Source organism: Artibeus jamaicensis, unplaced genomic scaffold, assembly GCF_021234435.1.
Source record: "Artibeus jamaicensis isolate MK-2021 breed Jamaican fruit bat unplaced genomic scaffold, CSHL_Jam_final contig_387, whole genome shotgun sequence".
Taxonomy (NCBI): Eukaryota; Metazoa; Chordata; class Mammalia; order Chiroptera; family Phyllostomidae; genus Artibeus; species Artibeus jamaicensis.
Window position 1 is genome coordinate 40262817 of NW_026521812.1, and position 19808 is coordinate 40282624.

At 38.1% G+C, this 19808-nt stretch overlaps 1 pseudogene; it reads right to left on the minus strand.

Moving 5' to 3' along the window:
- Positions 1-3381: 3381 nt before the first annotated feature.
- Positions 3382-4504, minus strand: LOC119048373 (ribose-phosphate pyrophosphokinase 2-like; annotated as a pseudogene).
- Positions 4505-19808: the final 15304 nt, after the last annotated feature.

Sequence of the window (19808 nt, forward strand, 5' to 3'; positions counted from 1 at the left end):
TAAAAGGTAGAAAATATAATTGAACAACAATTAAAAGAAAAGAAAAGAAGAAGAAAATAAATAAAGTATGCTGTGTCCTGGTGTAGGCCCCTTTGAGTTCATCTTGTTTGGAATTCTGTGTTTCCTAGACTTGTTCTTTTCTCCTCACTAGGTAGGTTTGGGGAATTTTCAGTCACTAATTTTTCAATTAGGTTCCTAATTCCATGCTTCGCTGCTTCTCCTTCTGGAACCACTATGATGTGGATGTTGTTATGCTGAATGTTGGCCCAGCGGTCTCTTAAACTCTAATTGTTTAAAATGCTTTTTTCTTTTTGCTGTTCCAATTGTGTGTTTTCTGCTTTCTTGTATCTGAAGATTAGGACTGTGGATAAGAGCAGTGCTTCCTAAACTTTGCTGTACACGTGAGTCTTGTTAAAATGAAGACTCTGATTTACTAGGTCTAAGTTAAGGCCTCCGTTTCTGCAAATCTTATAAGTTCTCAGGTGATGCAGATGTTTCTGGTCTACAGATCACAGTGGGAGGGGTGAGAGGAGACAGTCTGCACATTCTATGGGCATTAATTCACAAGTGCTGTTTTTCTTTCTGGGAGTTATGGTAGGAATGGACCAAGGGTAGGTATGAGGTTATACTCCCTGATGTGTGTCTGGCAAGCAGCAATTATTCAGTACGTACAGGCATGGGCCTTAGCTTTTAACAGTAAACTGGCTGGGATAGCAATTTAGGGGCCAATAAAGCAGCTACCTCATCTCTGCCCCAGAGATGGCTGTGGCAGCATCTTAGGCAGGGCATGATTCTTCTCAAAAAGAAATATTTGGTAACCTTGAAAACACAAATGCCTTTTCAAAAGGTCCAAGTTCTTCACCCTAATCATGTACATAATTATTTTATGGTGTAAAAACTTTAGAACAGCTATAACTAAACATTTTGTTTGACCATGCAATTATTTCAACCCACAGGATATATACCTTAAAAGAAATATAATTTCCTGGTGAACATACTGAGTTAAACTGATTATAAGATATTATCAAATGGATTTATGGAGTTTTAAATTATAAACTAATTTAATATTGGGTAATAGTGAAAGAAAATAATGACTCATTGTAGAATATTTGGTCTCTAGCCTTTTTTGAGGGGAAGGTGATTCTCTGTTAAAGACAATCATGGAGTGTTCGAGGCATGCTATCTCTATGTAAAAGAATGTTTATCTTTCTTTTCTTTATAGCGGGGACACGCATTCAGATTAAGGAAAAGTCATATCTTCAGGCTGAACATATTCAGTGAAATGTTTCCACACCCGCAGTAAGAAAAGTGTGAGTTCTGGGATGAAGCTGTTTGGAGGTCACCTTCCTTATCTTTGCTGAACGAAAACCAAAATGCTCAGGCTCATACTCCCACTGTGGATGGCTAAGTCTAGTCTAATAAGTTAATCAATGTAATGTAAGTACTCTGAAACACACACATATTACTAAATAATGTAAGAAACATTCAGTTCCTAATTCAGAGAATTACAATAGATTTTCTATCATTTTTGTTTTTGGATCATTATCTTAAAATTAACTCCCTATTTTACTTTAATGTTAGATGAAATTATTACCTTTAAATCAACTGGTTTTAGTTGTGTGAACAGGTCTACATTTGTATGCCAAGCTGTCTACTTATGCATGTTCATAACTACATTTTCATTTGTCTGTGCATAGAAATTTCAAGAAATACACATACCACTCATTAATCAGAAATTAAAATTACATAGTATCTAAATAAACTCCTGATATATTGCAAGTCAACTTGTTCTAGATATAGTAAATCTGTATTGCACAGCTGGTTTTACTGGGCTATAATGTCATTTTATCTCAAAAACCATTTTAAGATACAAAATACTCATTTCTGCAATGACCAAAATAAAAAATTTTAATTTCAATTCCACCTCTGCTATAGTGAAACTTGAAATCTTAATGATTACTCTATTTGTTAATGACTACAGTAAATTTTACATTTCCACCTGCAGACTTTAAAGAATTTATTCTCTTTAAGGTTTAAGATTTAGCAGAAGGGAGACACTGTTGTTTATTATTCTATGCAAGCAAATTCTCTTCTTTTGGATATGAAAAATTTGGTTGGTTGCACACCAATGTGCGTACAATAAAATTCACAGAGACGACATGCCTTCTGCCTGCACAGGGTAGGCACGTCACGAAGGAGGATGTTGTCAAGGGCCACCTTGTGGAGAAAGCAATCTTTCCTTCCACAATCACTCTCAGGCCCCTATTTGAATATTATTGAATGGAGGAACTGATGGTAACTTATTTGTACTGTTTTCATAGGCCTTTCTTACCACATTTTTCATGTAGTGACTTTAGCTGAAAAATCAGTTGCCTAGACTTCTGATTACAAAAGCTAACCAACATTAAAAATCAAAACTGATGCTTAAAGATGCATTTGGTGTAACTCATCAAAATCTACCAGTCAAAAGTGAAATTATGACCAGATTAGTCCATTTGAGGGCATTTAGGAGTTTTGGTGGAGATCAATAACATGAAATCATTGAAAAAAGCAAAGTAAAAGCTAGAACTAAAACTGGGATCTCAAACAAGAGGACAAGAGATGTCCTAAGAACTGTCTGTGTGGGGTGTGCAGAGGCGAGCACGCATGTGACAGTGAGCACAGACTATCTCAAAATGGTTCCTAAGCCGGATCCATCACTGAACAACGTTTTGGAATTTTAGACATGACACTTCACGTAGGTGATAGTTAAAACATGTTTTTCAGAAGTGGTAATAAAAAAATACTGAGCTACATGGCCTCTTGAGATGTCTAATGTTTACCCGAAAATGTATCTGGTCATCTTAAACTAAAAAATGTGGTCCAAATCACACACAACAACAAAATGGTTTGTTTGAAACTCAGCTACTAAAAATAAAAAGTAAAAATTCACGGTACTATAAATTTTCTAAGTTTTTCACAGAAGGACTCATTTTATACAGGGTTTTACCCAAGTGTCCACAGGTATAATCATATAGAAGTCTTTATCCTAAGCCACGTTGGGCAACCCTGAAATATATAAATTATGAACTTCCACAATGGAAGTACATACTTGAAAGATATGGCCTCAAAATACTAACAAGATGAGGGAAAAAGTCACCTATCAGAGCAAGTCAAGATGACAAAAATATTTCTGATTTATGAAAGTTCACAGATTCCTCCCCCAGAACTGGAGGACCCCAAAATATGGTCTCAAGCTGCAGAAGGGGGAAAGAACAGATCTTGGAGGAAGGATACAAAGATCCTTTTGCATTCTAACTGCTGAGTCCTAAAGCTAAAACATCAGACAAAAAACACATGATTGAGAAGCCAGCAGGCTTGCCCCAGGCTTCCACCCTGGACTTACAGCAGGTCGTGGCTGAACAGTTAAGACACGGATTCACTGATGTGGGTCCGGCGGATTGCCTCAGACAAGTTCCTTGAAATGTCAGTAACCTGGATCTTGGAGTAGTGAATCATTTTGTCGTCTTGTGGAATTGTGTTTGTGACAACAACAGCCTCGAAGGGGGCATTGTTTATTCTGGAAATAGCTGGTCCAGAGAAGATCCCATGGGTAAGGATAGCATAAACTTTGGAGGCTCCAGCCGTGAGCAGCGTGTCTGCAACATGGCAGATGGTCCCACTGTGTCGGCCATGTCATCCATAACGATGGCCACACGGTCCTTCACGTCATCCACTAGGACCATCCGGTCCACTTCACTCGCCTTCTTCCTTTCTTTGTGAATCAAGGCAAAGTCCACATTGAACCTGTCCACAGCGGACGTGACTCTTTTGGCTCCATCCGTGTCGGGGGAAACCACGACACAGTTCTTCCAATCCGTGATGTTCTCCCGAATCCACCGCAGGACGGCGGGTTCCGTGTACAAATTATCCAAGGGAGTGTCAAAGAATCCCTGGTCTGAGAGGCGTGCAGGTCCATGGTACTGATGTGATCTGCCCAAGCGACCGAGAGCATATTGGCCCCAAGTCTCCCGGAAATCGGAGCACGACTCTTGTTCTTTTTATCTCGGTGGGCATATAAAAAACACGGGGTCACTGTAGTCACCTTAACGACGACGCAGTCTTGCAGGCATTGTTCAGGATGAGAAGCTGCAGGGGGTCGTCGTTTGCCGTCTCCACAGTCACACCGGTGGATTTAGGCGTCTTTCCCTCTCGCGCTTTCACCGATCTCCACACAGGTCTTTCAGTTGCTGAATTTCTTGGTGACCACCTTGCCCAGCTCCAAGCCCAGCGGGTTTGCCACCCGCTGGGAGAGGTCTGGTTTGGTTCGAAGCGCTCTGCAGAGCACCACGTCGCACCACGTCGCACCACGTCGCACCACTTTGCTCAGGCTGAGACACCCGGGGCGAAGCCGAGCGGGAGCGGCGGCGCGGTTGGTGCAGCGGAAGCGGAAATGCGTGGCTGCCGGGGACCGGTTCCATCTAATCGCACACGCTTTTTCTCCGCTTGTAGTTTGTGAACCCATGTGACTAGCTTTGGCCAATGGTACGGGGGTGAAAGTAATCTTTAGATTGACTCAGTAAAAAGCCTACGTAACTTTTACTCTCTCTCTCTCTCTCTCTCTCTCTCTCTCTCTCTCTCTCGCTCGCTCGCTCATTTTGTTTTGTTTTGTTTTGTTTTGTTTTTTAATCGTGGAAGCTATCTGTTGCCTATGGAGCATCTACAAATTGGTCAGCCTGGGTTCGTAAGTGGAGCAGAGACTCTTGCTGACCTGTGAGGGACATGTGATATGAGCAAGAAATAAATCTTCATTATGTTAAGCAGCCAAGAATTCAGGATTAATGTTACTATCGTTTAATACAGTATTTCTCAACAAAATACATTTTTGTAATACATTTCTCCGCAAGCTAATAGGAGAGTTTAAAAATGCTAACAGGGAAATGACCTTCTCAAAAGAATCCCTGCTTTTCACGACAAACATTGGTTTGTGAAAGCCAGCATTACTTTAAAATAACATGGAACTGGCATGCCTAATGGAGAGAAGATGCAGTAATTTGTAGGTGAGGAGTACCCTCACCTTTGCAGCAGCACTGCTGAATTCTAGAAGCCATTGTATAGCGAGAAGCCACCCACAAAATCTGAAAGATTCCTGATGCCTTTACCTTTTCCAGGACCTTAATTTTTACCATTTAATCCCAAGCATAAATAGATTCTGGGTAAACTGTGTAAAGAATGAAAAAAAAAGGGGGGGATTATGTTATGCTTGTCTAAATATTTAGTTTGGGAAGAAGCCAGGATGAAATAAACATGATATTTTCTGTAACTATATCTAAGGTAGACATACAGCCAAAGCTTTTTCTAGATTAATCTTATTTACTGCTTTTCAGAACACTCAGATTCTGTGCTTAAATAGATTTAGAGAGAATTTTTTTCTTTGAGTTAAATACATTTTTATCTTAAAGTCTAGCTCACTGGAAAGCTTAAGACAGGGCTCCACAGGAAGTCACCACCAATCCTACATGGGCTATTGAAAATAAATAAAAGATAGAAGAGGGTAAAGAGAAGCTATATATCCAAAATTTAGATTGGGCTTTTATTAGGAAAATGTAAGTGTTAAATTACCTAAGGATAAAAGACAAAAGTATGGCTAACTCATCTTTGTTTCTTATCAATTTTTTCCCCTTGAAAATTGGAGATAAAAACTAAACATTCTCTACCTGTTTCCTAGCTAAAGTTTTTGTATTTTGTTTCCTCTTTTCCATAAGGACATTATTACAATTTGTAATTAAATATTTATTTGGGTTTATTTATTATTTATGTGTTCTACTCAACCATAAGCAGTGAAAGCAAAGAGCATATATATTTTGTTCACACATAAATTTTTGTTTATCCATCACCAGTGTATGGGTGAACAGTGTCTGGTATATGGGAGACATTCAGTGAAAGTAATTGAATAGAAAATCACCAAATTTTGCCATGTATCATACACACTTTTTTGGCCCAAATTTTTGAGAGGAAAAACAAGGATGTGCATTATACATGGGTATAATAAGTTCATACCATGAGTATAGTAATAGGTATAATACTCCTGTGTATAATGTGCATAGAAACCATGGATGCATGCTGTACATGACAAAATGTGGTGCATCTTATTATATTACTATATGATATGTTATAATATTTAGTTCTTTTTTAGAATCTATATTACATTTATCCATAATGTCAACATATTAGAATCCTTACCTTAAATTTACCAATTGGTCATATTACAATAAGAAAATCTTAGATTTTGAGGACACTCAAGGGAGTTTAGTACGTTAAACAAATTTAAAAAAACCCTCCACAACCATTGATCCTCTAATTAGCCTGGCACATAGACACTATCTATGGGTGGTATCAGTCATAGGAAATCAATCTAAGGCAGAATCTTACTCAAGTGGGATAAATCTCTGCAGGTTCCATTGTCATATTTGATTAGTGTATTTGCTTTCTATGGCTGCTGTAACATAGTGCCAAAAACTTACTGGCTTAAAATAACACACATTTATTATCTTATTGTTCTGAAGGTTTGAAGCCTGAAACCAGTTTCACTGGGATAAAATCAGTGAAGTCAGACTTGCATTCTTTTTGGAGACTCTAGGGGAAAATGTATGTCTTTTCCTTTTCTAGCTTCTAGAGGCTGCATACATTTTTTTGGTTTATGGTCCTTTTCTCCATCGTAAAGTCAGCAGCAAAGCATTTTATCTCCTCTTTGAACTCTCTCTTTCTATCCTTACATCTCTCTCTCTCTCTCTTCCCTGTCCCTTCCCAGTCCTCTGCCTTCTCTATCATAAGAACCCTTGTGATTATATTGTGCTAGCCCACATAATCCAGGATAATCTCTTTATCTCAAGATCCTTAATTTAATCAGCAAGCGAAATATCTTTTAACTGTGTCAACTAATGTCTGTACAGTTTCTGGCGATTAGGATGCAGATGTCTTTGGAGAGGGGCATTTTCAGCCTGCCACAATTGATCCAGGATACAATCTGACTGAAGTCAGGCCAGAGCCTTGGGTTTTTTGCCTTGGCACATGAGAAAAATCCTCCACAGTAATGGAAGCTCTGACATACGAGGTTTAGACTCCATTAAGAGTCATATATCTTGAGGTATGGAAGAAACCGGTATTTAAAAGGAAGAAGAATGGAGTCCCCTGGAAGAGAGACAAAAATGGAAAATGGAAGGGCTGAGGCCCAGGTATACTTTTACCTCATGAGTCACCGCAGTCTCTCCAAACTTCCACCTTTTGCCTATACTAGTCTGAGACAGCTTTCTACCACTGGCAACTAATTCAGTTAAATTCTCTGTACAAGTGAGACAACTTGCTCTGGTTATTCCAAGCCAGGGTCTTGGAAATCAAATTTGTCCACATCTGACAAGTTGATAGAAAAGACAGATCTCCTGAGACACATTCCTGGGCCATGGTGGTCAGTGATTCACGTAACCCAGGAAGAGACTTAAGATTAGGCCATGGGGAGGGAGAATGGAGCTGACAAGGGAATGAAGTGAGAGCAGGTCTCTCAGCGAGGAAAGCCTAGTAAAGATTAAAACCTGCCAGTCAGGTTACACAATAACGGGGTAGAGCTTTTTCACCTAACAAATCCCTGGACAAATCCCTACCTTTTCTCCCTGGCAAGCTCTAACTCTATTCTTAAGATTTAACTCAAAGCCCCTTCTCCAGTGAAACACTCCCTGGCTGTCTCCTCTACCCTCTTTCTTCTTCTCTACCACCTCCCACTCTTCCAGAATTAATTGTTCCATCCTATGTGTTCCCATGGTACTTTGAGCATTCTTCTGCTGGTGTCTTTAAAACATGGTATGTTACATTTGGTTGTCTTTCTTCAGGTATCCCTAACTACCTGCCTTGCAGATGAGTTCCTTGAGAACATGGCATGCTTCACTGAGGGTCAAGTACTATGCCATGAAAAGAATATGCAGTAAAGGACAGCCGTTACCCACAAAGAGCTAACAGCCTAATGGGAGGCAGAGCAGTAAATCCTCATTTTGTGTGATGAGTTGTATGGCAGGACATCAGTAATATCACGGGAGCGCTCTTGGGATGCTTTACTCAGGAGCAGGCTTCCAGGGATGATTACTAAAAAGATGATGCTTGGGCTGAATCTTACAGCATAATAGAAGTTTTGGGAGAGGGGAAAGGACATACCAGGAGGTCACGGAGGCATGAAAGAACATAGTAGATTGACTGCACCATCAGCAGGGTGATGCTACAAGAACCAAAAGTTTGTATACGGTAGTGATGAGGTTAGGGAGCTTGACAAGGGCAAAATTGAAAACATCTCAGGGGTCATGCTAGGGAGTTAAGATTCTATTTTCAAAAGCAATTGTACAGTGTCTGGCATAGAATATTGACGATCATATCGATGGTGGTTCTGATGCAGGGACTGTTTACAATCAATACAGAAATCAAAAGACATGGTTACAGAATTGATGTTCGGCATTGCAACTATTACACTGACATCTTTGCTTTGGAAGAGAAAAATCAAGTTTGAAGAACTAGACTTTTCTGCATTTTTAAAATCCAGAGATCAAAAACATAAATATAATGGAGCAACTGTACATGAATGGATGATGAGTAAAATTGGAAAACTTGGAAATAATATACACTTAATACTTAGGGATCCTCTACATTCTTTTTTCTTTAAACTTAAAAAAATTTTTTAAGGTCAGTATGTTTATTGACCTTAGAAAAGGAGGGGGGTGGAGAGAGAGAGAGAGAGGAAGAGAGACATATTAACTAGTTGCCTCCTGTATGTGCCCATAGTGGGGATAGAATCCACCACCTAGGTATGTACCCTGACCAGGGGACTGAACCCACAACCTTTTGGTGTATGGGACAATGCTCCAACCAGTGGAGCCACCCAGCCAGGGCAGGGCTCCTCCACATTCTTAATACATTAATTATTAATAGCAGAGATCTTAACCAGGGGTCTGTTAAAGAGCCTCTTGGGGTTCTGAAAACATCTTGAAATTTTAGGCAAAATTTTGAGCATGTGTGCATTTGGTTTTTTCCTAGCAATAGGGTTATAATTTTTTTTATTAGATCCAAATAAGTTTAAGATCCACTGGCTTCTAGCACAAGCAACTAGAACAAAAGGACAACTTGAAAAAAACATCTTTGTTTAGATATTGCATGTTGGATTATAGTCCCAACAAGTGATTTTGGGTGGAGTATATAGTTAGCAGGTTGCCCAGCATCCACTAATCTAATAAACAATCCCTTCAACCCAGTGCCTTATTATAATAACAATTTATTTCTTGTTCACCTTGAAGATACAAGCAGTCAGTGTGGGAGGGTGTTCCGTGCACAGTCCTTTAATAATCAGGTTCCTTCCATGCTCTGGCTTTGCCACCTTCAACATGTTACCTCAAAGGAACTGTGGCATCAAGGAAGCACTTAGGGAAAAAGAGAGAACACATGGGGAACGCACAATCCCTGCCTCGACTGGGCATTGGAACATCCCTTCTGACATTTCATTCACAAGAACTGATCTTGGATGATTCCATTTCTATGTTCAAGGCAGCTGGGAAATATCTGGGTGCACAGAAAGAGGAAATGTATTTGGTGAATATTTAGCTAATCTCTGCCATGGGGAATGTTAAAAACTGTTTAAATTTTTATTTGCTAGTCATGGTTTTGGTTTAGCTCTAAATGAAAAAGATGAAATGAACTAGATATCCTTTTTCAAATATCTTCCTATGGTCGTGTAAGAAGTTTAGAAGAAAATGTGTCCTTTGTTTAAAAAATGTTTTAGGTCAGGAGTACAATCTCAAGAATTCTCTGACTCATCCTCAGAGGCAGTCACCCACCCAGTGACACAGATGGAATGTAAGATAGAGTTCTAAGACTTCCCTATGAAGACAAAGGTTTCTCCCTACATTCCTTTCTGTACTAAAAATAGCTAATGCTCTTTCAAGGCCTAGTATATTTTATTGTCAAATAAGATTCATTTTCTGCTTTCATTCTGATAATCTCCTTTCTAAAGCATTAGTCCAGGAGCTCCTTAACCCAAACTGCAGAATCACTCACTTCCAGAGCGGGACACAAAGATAAGGTGCCATAGATTCTCTAAGAACTGGAGCACATTTAAGATGCTTTACTTTGAAAATCAGGTTCAAGCGACTACTTTAATCATACAGAAATTTGGCTAATTAAGGCCAATTTAAATGCCAACTGTACTAACTCAAATATAAGTTACATTTAATTTTAATTCTTTCTGTTTTCTAAAAATATAGATCAGAACTTTAAAATTTTAATTCCACATTTTGGGCTGCAGTTAAGTCTCCCACACAGTCAGGGCCGACAGTCACAGAAGCAGAAGTAAGGGCTTACTGAAGGTATAGTTGCCAAGTTTTTTAAAAATTCACCTGTTCAACTGCTTAGATTAAGTTTCTCCCTTTACAGTATCTTACTAGGCTCTCAAAAGCTAAGCAGACAGTGTGGTCTTTATGAATGTCATCATGATTCAATTCTGATTTTCATACTCTTTTTCTGACTTTTTTAAGTAGTTTCTTCTCCATTAAAAATAGTCCTACCTCTTCCTCTTAAAAGCAAAACCATACTCTGGCTCTGTCTTTATTTGTTTATTTAAAAAAATGTAGAATATCAACCCTGGCTAGTGTGGCTCAGTTGGTTGGAGCATCGTCCAGTAACCGAAAGGTTGAAGGTTCAATTCACTAGCAGGGCACATACTTAAGTTGCAGGTTTGATCCCTGTTCTTGGTGCCTGCAATCCCCAGTCTGGGTATGTATGGCAGGCAACTGATCAATGCTTCTCTCTTAAATCAATGTTTCTCTCTCTTTCTTCCTCTTTCTCTAAATGTCCTTGGGTGAGAATAATTTTTTAAAATTTAGAATATCAAAATCTTCTACTTAGCTGTGTGACTTTAGGCAAATCACTGTGCATTATAGAGTCTCAGCTTTTTTCCTTTGAAATGGGAATAGTTTCATAGGTTTGTTGAGAAGACTGCAAGCCAGATAATAAATAGGAAAGTTCTCTGAAATCTTTAAAGGGTGTAGAATTACCAGTTACCATTATTAATACAATCACTAAAACTCCAGTAAGTGCTGTAGAGTTCAGAGAAGGGAGAAAGCATGACTTGAAGAATCTTACTGAGAGCCACAGGGTAGAATGGGGAGCTAGGACTTGTGCTGAGTCATGGAAAAAGGAAAGGGGAGGACGCTTAGGACAGAACTGCAAGATCTGTCTTGAAGAAAATGCACACAGGTGGAAATGAACAACTTACGCTGACTGGCTCTGAAGTGGGTTATTGTCCTAGGTTTATTAAGTGACAAACTTAAAAAGTAGATTAGGATCAGGTGGAGAAGGTTTTTTCCTTGACTAGGACCTTGAATCCATTTTTTATTACGAAGTGGTGGGATAAGGTGGGTATTTTCAGAAGACTGGCTAATCTGGCAAGAAAGGAGAGTGACCAGATGCACCAAGACCAGTTAGAGGGCTGCCATGCCGGTCTTGGTGGGGAGAACTAAAATTCTGACCTATATGAGAGCATTTGGATAAGAAAGAATTACATATGAGAGAAATTCAATATCATTGTACCACTGCTGCTACCACCAAAACCACAAAAACTATAATATTGCCAGAGAGTGCGATGGATTTGGTAGAACAGATAAGGGGAGCAGTCAAGAATGACTCCAGCTTTACAGTTTCAGTGACTAGGAAAATCACTGAAAGGTGAAAATCAACAGACAAGGTGGTGTTTTTCCAGGAGACAGGGATGCCACCTTTATTGCTAGATATATTAAGTTTGAGGTGGGAGCTGGAGACACAAGTGAAAAATGCAGGATTCTGTTTCTTGCCACTGCTTGCTTTGAATGTTATGTATTTGTAATATTGAACTGTTATAATCTCTCTTGCATGTACCACACTGTCATACTTCCATGCCTTTTCTCTTGCTTTTATCTCTGGAATGCTCTTCCCACCTTTATTATTTTTTAAAGTCGGGCTCAGTGATGTATCATCTACCTACAATTAATCCTTTCTAAATGTATGGTTTAAGTATTAACAAAATACAGTCATATATATATATATATATATATATATATATATATATATATATATATAGAAAGATATAGAAATTTCTTTCGTGTGATTTTGAGTCAGTCCTGTTGCCCCATCCCTAAAACACTAATGTGATCTCTGTCCTGATAGTTTTGCCTTTCCCTTAATGCCATACAAATGGAATCATACTGTGTATAGCATTTTGTTTCTCGTTTCCTTACTTAGCATAATGATTTTGAGATTCATTCATGTGTTGAATGAATCAGTAGTTTGTTTCTTTTTATTGCTGAATAGCATTCCTTTGTATGGATGTGCTATATTTTGCATTGTTAAAGAACAAAATTCAACTGAACAAATTTGAAGATTTAATTGGCTTCATTGAGTGATTCATGAACTGTGCTGTAACACGTCTAATAACTAGAAGGGAGTACTGAGGGGCTGCACAAAATGGACCATTGTTTATAAGAAGGGTGGGGCAAAGGAGCTATTAACGAAAGAAAAGAAAGGATTATTTTTAAAGCAGGGCATCTTCTTTGGCAGAGAAGGGAACAGCAAGTTTTTTTTTTTTATCATACAGATTGCTGCTTCTTTCTACTGGGGACAGGGAGCTAGAGAGGACCCATGTGACATATTACCTCACTGGTGTTGACCAGAAAATTCCAGACTGGTTGATAAACATTATTTTGGGGGGGGGGAGGTTGACACAGCAATTAGGTAGGGTATTAAATCTAGGTTTGGTGGCGTGGACATCATTTTGGGCCTATGGTTTTCTTGTTAACAGCATATACATTCACCAGTTGAAGAGCAATTGAACTATTTTAGTTTTTGGCTATTATGCTTAAAGCTAGTATAAAACATTATATACAGGCTTCGTACCAACGTATGTTTTAATTTCTCTTGGGTAAATACTTAGAAGAGAGATTTCTGGATCATAATACAAATATATATATTTATATATAATGTTTAAGACATTGCCAAATTGTTTAATCAAATAAGAATATTTATTTTTCCACCAGTAATGTATGGGAGTTCTAGTTACTTTATCCTCACCAGCGGTGGCTGTTTTGGGTGCCTTCTCTCTCTCTGGGAGAGCCAGCAGTCCTATGAAAAGGCCCACCTGGTAACCAGCCTGTCTCTGCCCAACAGCCAATGAAGAACTGAGGTTTGCCAGTAACCACATGAATTGAGTCCAGAAGTGGCTTCTCTGTCTTAATAGGGCCTTAAGATGACAGCAGCCCCATCTGGTGATAGCTTGGCTGCAATCTCATGAGAGATCTTGATTCAGAACCACTGAACAAAGATGTTTCCAGATTTCTGACCCTCAGAAATGATGTGAAATAATGTCTGTTGTGTTAAGCTGATAAGTTTGGGGTAATTGGTCATACAGCAATAGACAGCACACTGAACTAAGACATTGGCACGAAGCTCAAGGGAGCTGTCAGATCCGGTACAGATTTTATGTAGAACTATGAGCTAGATGGAGTTTTGTATACTTTGTACTTGAGGTCAGAGCTTTCAACCTTATTTCTGAAACTAAATTCAGAATGTCTCTATTTCAAAGAATATAAGGAGAGAGGGCCACTTACTCAAATAACAATTGTGTTATCCCAATTCTCTGAATTTTAGGAGTCATCTTCCACATGGGTTTCTCTCTGTCTCTTTATCAAGAACTCTAATGCAATATATTATGGCATTCTATTCCTTTGGCAATTTTCAGGTATATATAAATTATTTATTTCCCACTCTTTCTCTTTCTTTTCTTTCTTCTCCTTCTTCCCCGCCCTCACTCCCCTGGAACCCAGCTTAAATGTTTCACAGAGTGACCCAAGTTAAAGCGACTCCCATGGACTTTGGTTAGATATTGAGATAAATGAAGTGGGGGTAACCTTCACTCCCTATTCCCATTTTCACTCCCTGCCACAAATCACAGAAAGTGCCTTTATCTTAGAGATACAAGTGTGGGAAATGCATTGGTGTGGAGAGCACTTGGTGGGTAATGACTGACTCACATTGCCTCAAAGACGCTGTAGAAGTATGGAGGCACCTTTGTGAGCAGCAGAGTATCCCAGTGTCGGAAAAGTGACTGGGGCTTTATCAGCCCAAATGAGGCATAGGCAGCATTTAGAGGCTGAGATTAGACAGAATCCTGTTATCCTCCAGTTCAGCTGGAGCTTGGGGGGGTGGGGGAGTAGGTGTAGTTGGGTATGTGTTGAGAGGGTGTCAGTGTAGTGTTTCTGACAACGTCTCCCTCTTTCCCCTAAACATATTTTTCATTGAATAGCAGCCAAGATTTTAGGCTGAATTACTGGCACTGCTGGTTTTTCCTTCTTATAGAAACTTTGGGGTTCCTGTGACTTATACCAAAAGCATCATCCAAAGGAAAGCTCCTTTACTTAATTAAAGTGGGTCTGATTCCCTTGTTCCAAGTTCTTCACTGTCTCTAAAGTGACACATGGCCCTTCATACAAACAAGAGGGAGACTACACAGAGTTTTCTGAATGTAACTCCCTTCCTCTCATGGCAAAATAATAAGCCCTTTAGGATAGAGATGCTTTAGGCAAACCCATATGATATCTAATGTCTCCTAAGACTTCCCCTGCACAGTTAGGGCAGGAATGTCTTTTGGGTTTCATCCCTACTCTCCTTCCATATTACATATAACTGAACCACTCTATCAATACAATTGCTTCTCTTTTGGTTCTTGCACAAAGTCCTGTTCTTCCCTGTAGGCTTTCATCAATAGCCTATTACTGAAAGCTTTATGAAATGGAAGTGGGAGGAGATATGTGCAAAGCAAAAAGAAATGGGAAAATGTTAAACAAATTACTTTTAATGGTGAGATTTTCCTTCCTTTCTCTCCAGCATTATTTGTCTAGTCTATTGACATTTCAGACTAGAGGAAGATTGTGCACAATTGTACCAGTAGTTTCCTTCCCTCTCCGAGGGTTCCAGTGACAGAGGTTCTTAGTTGGAGAAACAAGATGTTTGCATTATGGATTAGGCGCACTGTTTTGACCGAAATAGCAGTGAATATCCTTGGCTGATTTGCATGTGTCAAGTTGGCCTGCTTCTTGTCCATCAATTCTGGGGAGATTTTGTTGCTGCCACATGTGTTAGACATCGTGTCTCAGGATGTTCTTTCAAACTGTCAATCACCATACCTGCCTCAGCTGATTACAAACCTTATCTCAACCAAGAAACAGTCTACTGCTTGTTTTTGTGTCTGTGGCCGCCGATAGCTGTTGGGTGCTGTGGGCTATCTTTATCACAGATTCCAAGGGAGTTTCAGCTGTTTGTGCACAGTGGAGGCTCGCATAACTGAACAAATGACTTTACCATTTTCAATTTAGTTGTGCTACAGGGGCAGCCGGAGATGAAAACAAACCGTATTGCCCCTTAACTACATTTCTGGCTTACTAAACAAAGCTGTGCAGACATGCTTCACAAGCTGTGGCATACAAAATGCGAATTTCTCAGCTGAATTGACAGAGATTTTGATCCAGTAGATGCCAGATAGGACCCAGGAAATCTGCATTTTAAACAAACAGCCTGGTAATTCTGATTCAGTTGAAACATGGGATGTACTTCAAAAAACATACCTATACAGAATTAAAGAATTGAGCAGAGGTTAAGAAATTAGAGTTCTGTCTTAGTGTCATGACAAGTCAAAGACAATGTTGAGGCAAAATCCCAATGCTTCTAATTTATAGCATCCAGATTGTTAGTAACTTAAGGATATGATTTACGTCTAATTTTTCTTTGGTAATGCATGTTGGTTAATGTATTTGGTAGATAAGCACTGGATAATTGAATCTAACACTGTTCTTAACTAATGTAAAACATTTATTATCATTTATTGATCATTTTTATTAATATGAATTATAATAGAGAATCCAAAACTAGACCCACAAGTACTTGGGAATTCAGTAGTGTTTCAAATTAGTCAAGATAAAAGGATTTATTATTCTCTACATGCTGTTATAACAACTGCCTTGCCGTTTAGATGAAAAAAGAAGCTGGATTTCTATTTTACTCCTCACCCCTGAGTAAATTACACATGAATGAAAGATCTAAACTGAAAACAAAGAAAACCATTGCATTCCAGAATAAAATACAGATGCTTCTTTCTAGTATCTTGATATTGCCTAAAGTCACCAAATGTAAAAGTCATAGACAGACATATTTGACTCTATGAAATCTATTGTATAGTAAAAATATCATGAAAGTAAAAAATCAAGCTTAAAATTAAAGATAAAATTAACAAGAAGAAAAAGATTTTTAAATAGGCAGTTCACAGAAAAAGAACACGTAAGTGACCTGTAAATTATTAAATAATGTTCAACCATGCTCAAAATTATGTAAATGAAAATGAAAATAAAGTACTATTTTTCATCTATTTCACGGCATCAGTTTTGATGAAGAAGTGAAGAGCACTTGAGCAGTCTCTATATAAGTTTAAAATCACCTTTGATCCAGTAGTTGCACTTCTAAAATATATATCATAGAACTATAATTTTACATGTAATCAGAACAAGGATGATAATTGCAGAATATTTTTGTAACAGTAAAAAAACTGGAAATGATGCAAATGATCATTAATGGAGGCTGGTTAAATAATTAATAATCCACAATACTTTGTGCTATTTAAAAATTCTGGTTATTAGATATGCATATTTGGGTATAAAAAAGGCACCAAGATACACTATTAAAATTAGAAAGAAGACAGGGCACTAATGTATATATTGTTTCTATTTGTATACAGGGAAACCACAGAAAATGTGTTTATATACATAGAACATTTCTGGAAACATTAAGGAATTATTAAAAATAAGTACCTTTGGTAACAGGAGTAAAAATTTGGGGGTATGAGGAAGACTTATTTTTCATTACTCATATACTCTTTGTATTGCTTGAAAATTTAAAATTAATGTATCACTGAAATTACTAAAGAAAAAACTACTTGAAAAGGCAAAACTTTTATATACCTCAGTTATTCTGATTATAGCACAATTTGGTGATAACCACACTTTGCAATTAGAAGGATCAAATTATGTTTAATAAAACCAGGTAAGCATGTGAAACATTTACAAAGGCAGTTCTGTTTTAAATGACAAAGCTTCATGAAAAAAAATTCATGCAGTTGGTACAGCCTGTATATACTTCACTTTGTCATACTGCTGTGCAAAGATGTTCCTGACGTGCCCTCTGTAGCATAACGTACTTTTAGGACTTGGCCTAGTCAGGGTGACTATTTGCCATGTCATCTCAGTGTCTTCGGCCAGTCTACCTTCTTGCTAACTGGCACTCCAAATCTTAGCATCTGGAGGTAACTGTAAATGAATGAAGAGTGGTTTAGACCTCTTAGCTTCCTGTGATTCTAGATAGGGGAAAATAGAACTATTAAGAATAGAATAAAATTGTCAAAAACACATGAAAACAGCTACATAAAACACTGAAACTTGAAAACATTTTTGATTACCATACTTTCCCTAATTGTAATTATAAATTATATTTCCCCAATCAACTGAAAGATAATTTCCCCAGTTATAATCATATGCCATTTTAGAGAGCATAGAGAAATAGAGTTTTTACTATATTAACAGAAAGAAATTTCTCTAAACCGTGAGCACAAATGCAGAGTTTTCTCCAATTTTGTATTCTGTTGATCGTTTCAGGGAGAATTTGGGTGGGGATGGGGAGTTATATATAATTTACTTATGTGTACATAAATATGTGCAAAAACAGACATAAGGAACTGGACACTCACTCCTGAAGGAAGGGAATCAGAGGTCTGAGGAGGGAGAGCTCATGTTTGGAAGGGATGGTTTTAGCAGTTCTTTTATATAGTAATTTATTAATTTTGTTACATCATGTCTTTTTATTTTTTGTTTTTAATTGTTGTTCAGTTACAGTTGTCCTGCCTTCTTCCCCATTGCTCTCCTTTCCCTGTTCCCACCCACTCCCACAGTCCATCCCCCCACTTCGTCTGCGCCCATGAGTCCTTTATTCATGTTCCGTGGCTTGACTCTTCCCCTTCTTTCCCCTGTTATACCCCTCCCCCCAAATACGAAAGCACTATAGACATTAAAAGTGCTATACAATATTCATGTGAATCCCCTGACATTTCTAATTCTTATATAAAAATGTATTAAATAAAAATAAAGCCCTTTACTAAATCATAAGCCAAATGAAGATGATTTAGGAAGAGCACACAAGAAACATTTCCTCTTAATCATCCAAACAGGAAAGAAGACGAGGATTGAAAGAAGGGCAAATGGAGGGAAGAGAGTAAAATGAAGGAGAATGAAATGCCTTAGAGAGGGAAGAAAAAGGAATTTTTCCATAAGACTTGAAATGTCTCCTTCCCTTGAAACTGTGAAGGCTCCAGATTTCCCAAATAAGTCTGCTATTTTGAAAATATACTACTGATCCTTTGGGATTTAAATAATAGAAATTCATGAATAATAATGACATCAACAGTTACCAGGAAAAGGTGGATGGATAGTGTAGATACTGAGAGGAACCATTGGAAGAAGATAATGGATATCTGAAAAAGATGTAAGAATGGAAAGAAATCAATTTATTACAGATTATAAATCACAAAACCATTTTGCTTTGTTCAGTCAGTTTCTTTTTCTTAAATAAGAGCTAATTGGCTTAGAATCTTCTAATCTTTACCTTGGGGCAGCTGCTGGTAGTGTGTGTGTCTAAGCCGGTCCCTACAGAAACAGCCCTGAGCTGAGAAAATCACAATCTCTGTGTGGGTAAAAACAACCCTGGCCACAGCCTGAGGAACTGCGTAGGGATTTTTTAAAGAATAGTTTTTTAGCATTAAATTATAGTTGACACACAATAGTATATTAGTTAGGTTTATAACAGTGATTAGACATTTATATAACTTACAAAGTGATCACCCCACTAAATCTAGTAACCATCCGACAACATATGTAATTATCACAATATTACTGACTATATTCCCTATGCTGTACTTTACCTCCCCATTACTATTCTGTACCTCTTAATTCCAACTTGTACTTCTTAATTCCTTCCCCTTTTTCACCTAGCCCCCCAAACCCTCCTTCCATATGGCAATCATTAAAATGTTCTTTGTATGTATGAGTTTGTTTCTGCTTTGTTTGTTCATTTTTGGGGGTGGGGATTTCATATATAAGTGAAATAATAAGGCATTTGTCTTTCTCTGTCTGACCATTTGACTGAGCATAATAAATACTCTCTAGGTCCATCCAGTTAGTTGTCCCACAGCTGGCGAATCACAGTGTGTAATTTCTGCTTAGAAAGAACCTAAGCTTTACAGTAGTGAAATGAAACAGGGGAAAAGGCACAAATGTTCAGACCCAACCAGCCCTTCCCAGAACTGCCTCATACCTTCTCCATGCATCCTTATTAAATCCAGATGTACATTTAATTTTAGAAAATTCTAAACAAGCATGTATTTTATTTCTCTGTTTCCTACTGTAATAGTCTCGAATGCCTGGCAATGCTCTATATCTGTGATCTGCAATTTACAGCTCTTCTCCTGTTTGAAGTAAACATCAGGTACTTAGCTAATTAAATGTCATACTCTTAGGGTCTTGTTTATAGAAAAGTATCAGTTTTCAGGATGTTGTGTATAAGTCTCGATAAAATTACATAGAAAACACCAGCGTGCTCTTGTTTCATAGGCTGACCTTGAGGTCATCACCCCCTGAAAAGGGACCAAAACTAAACAATGATCTAAGGGTTGAAACAAG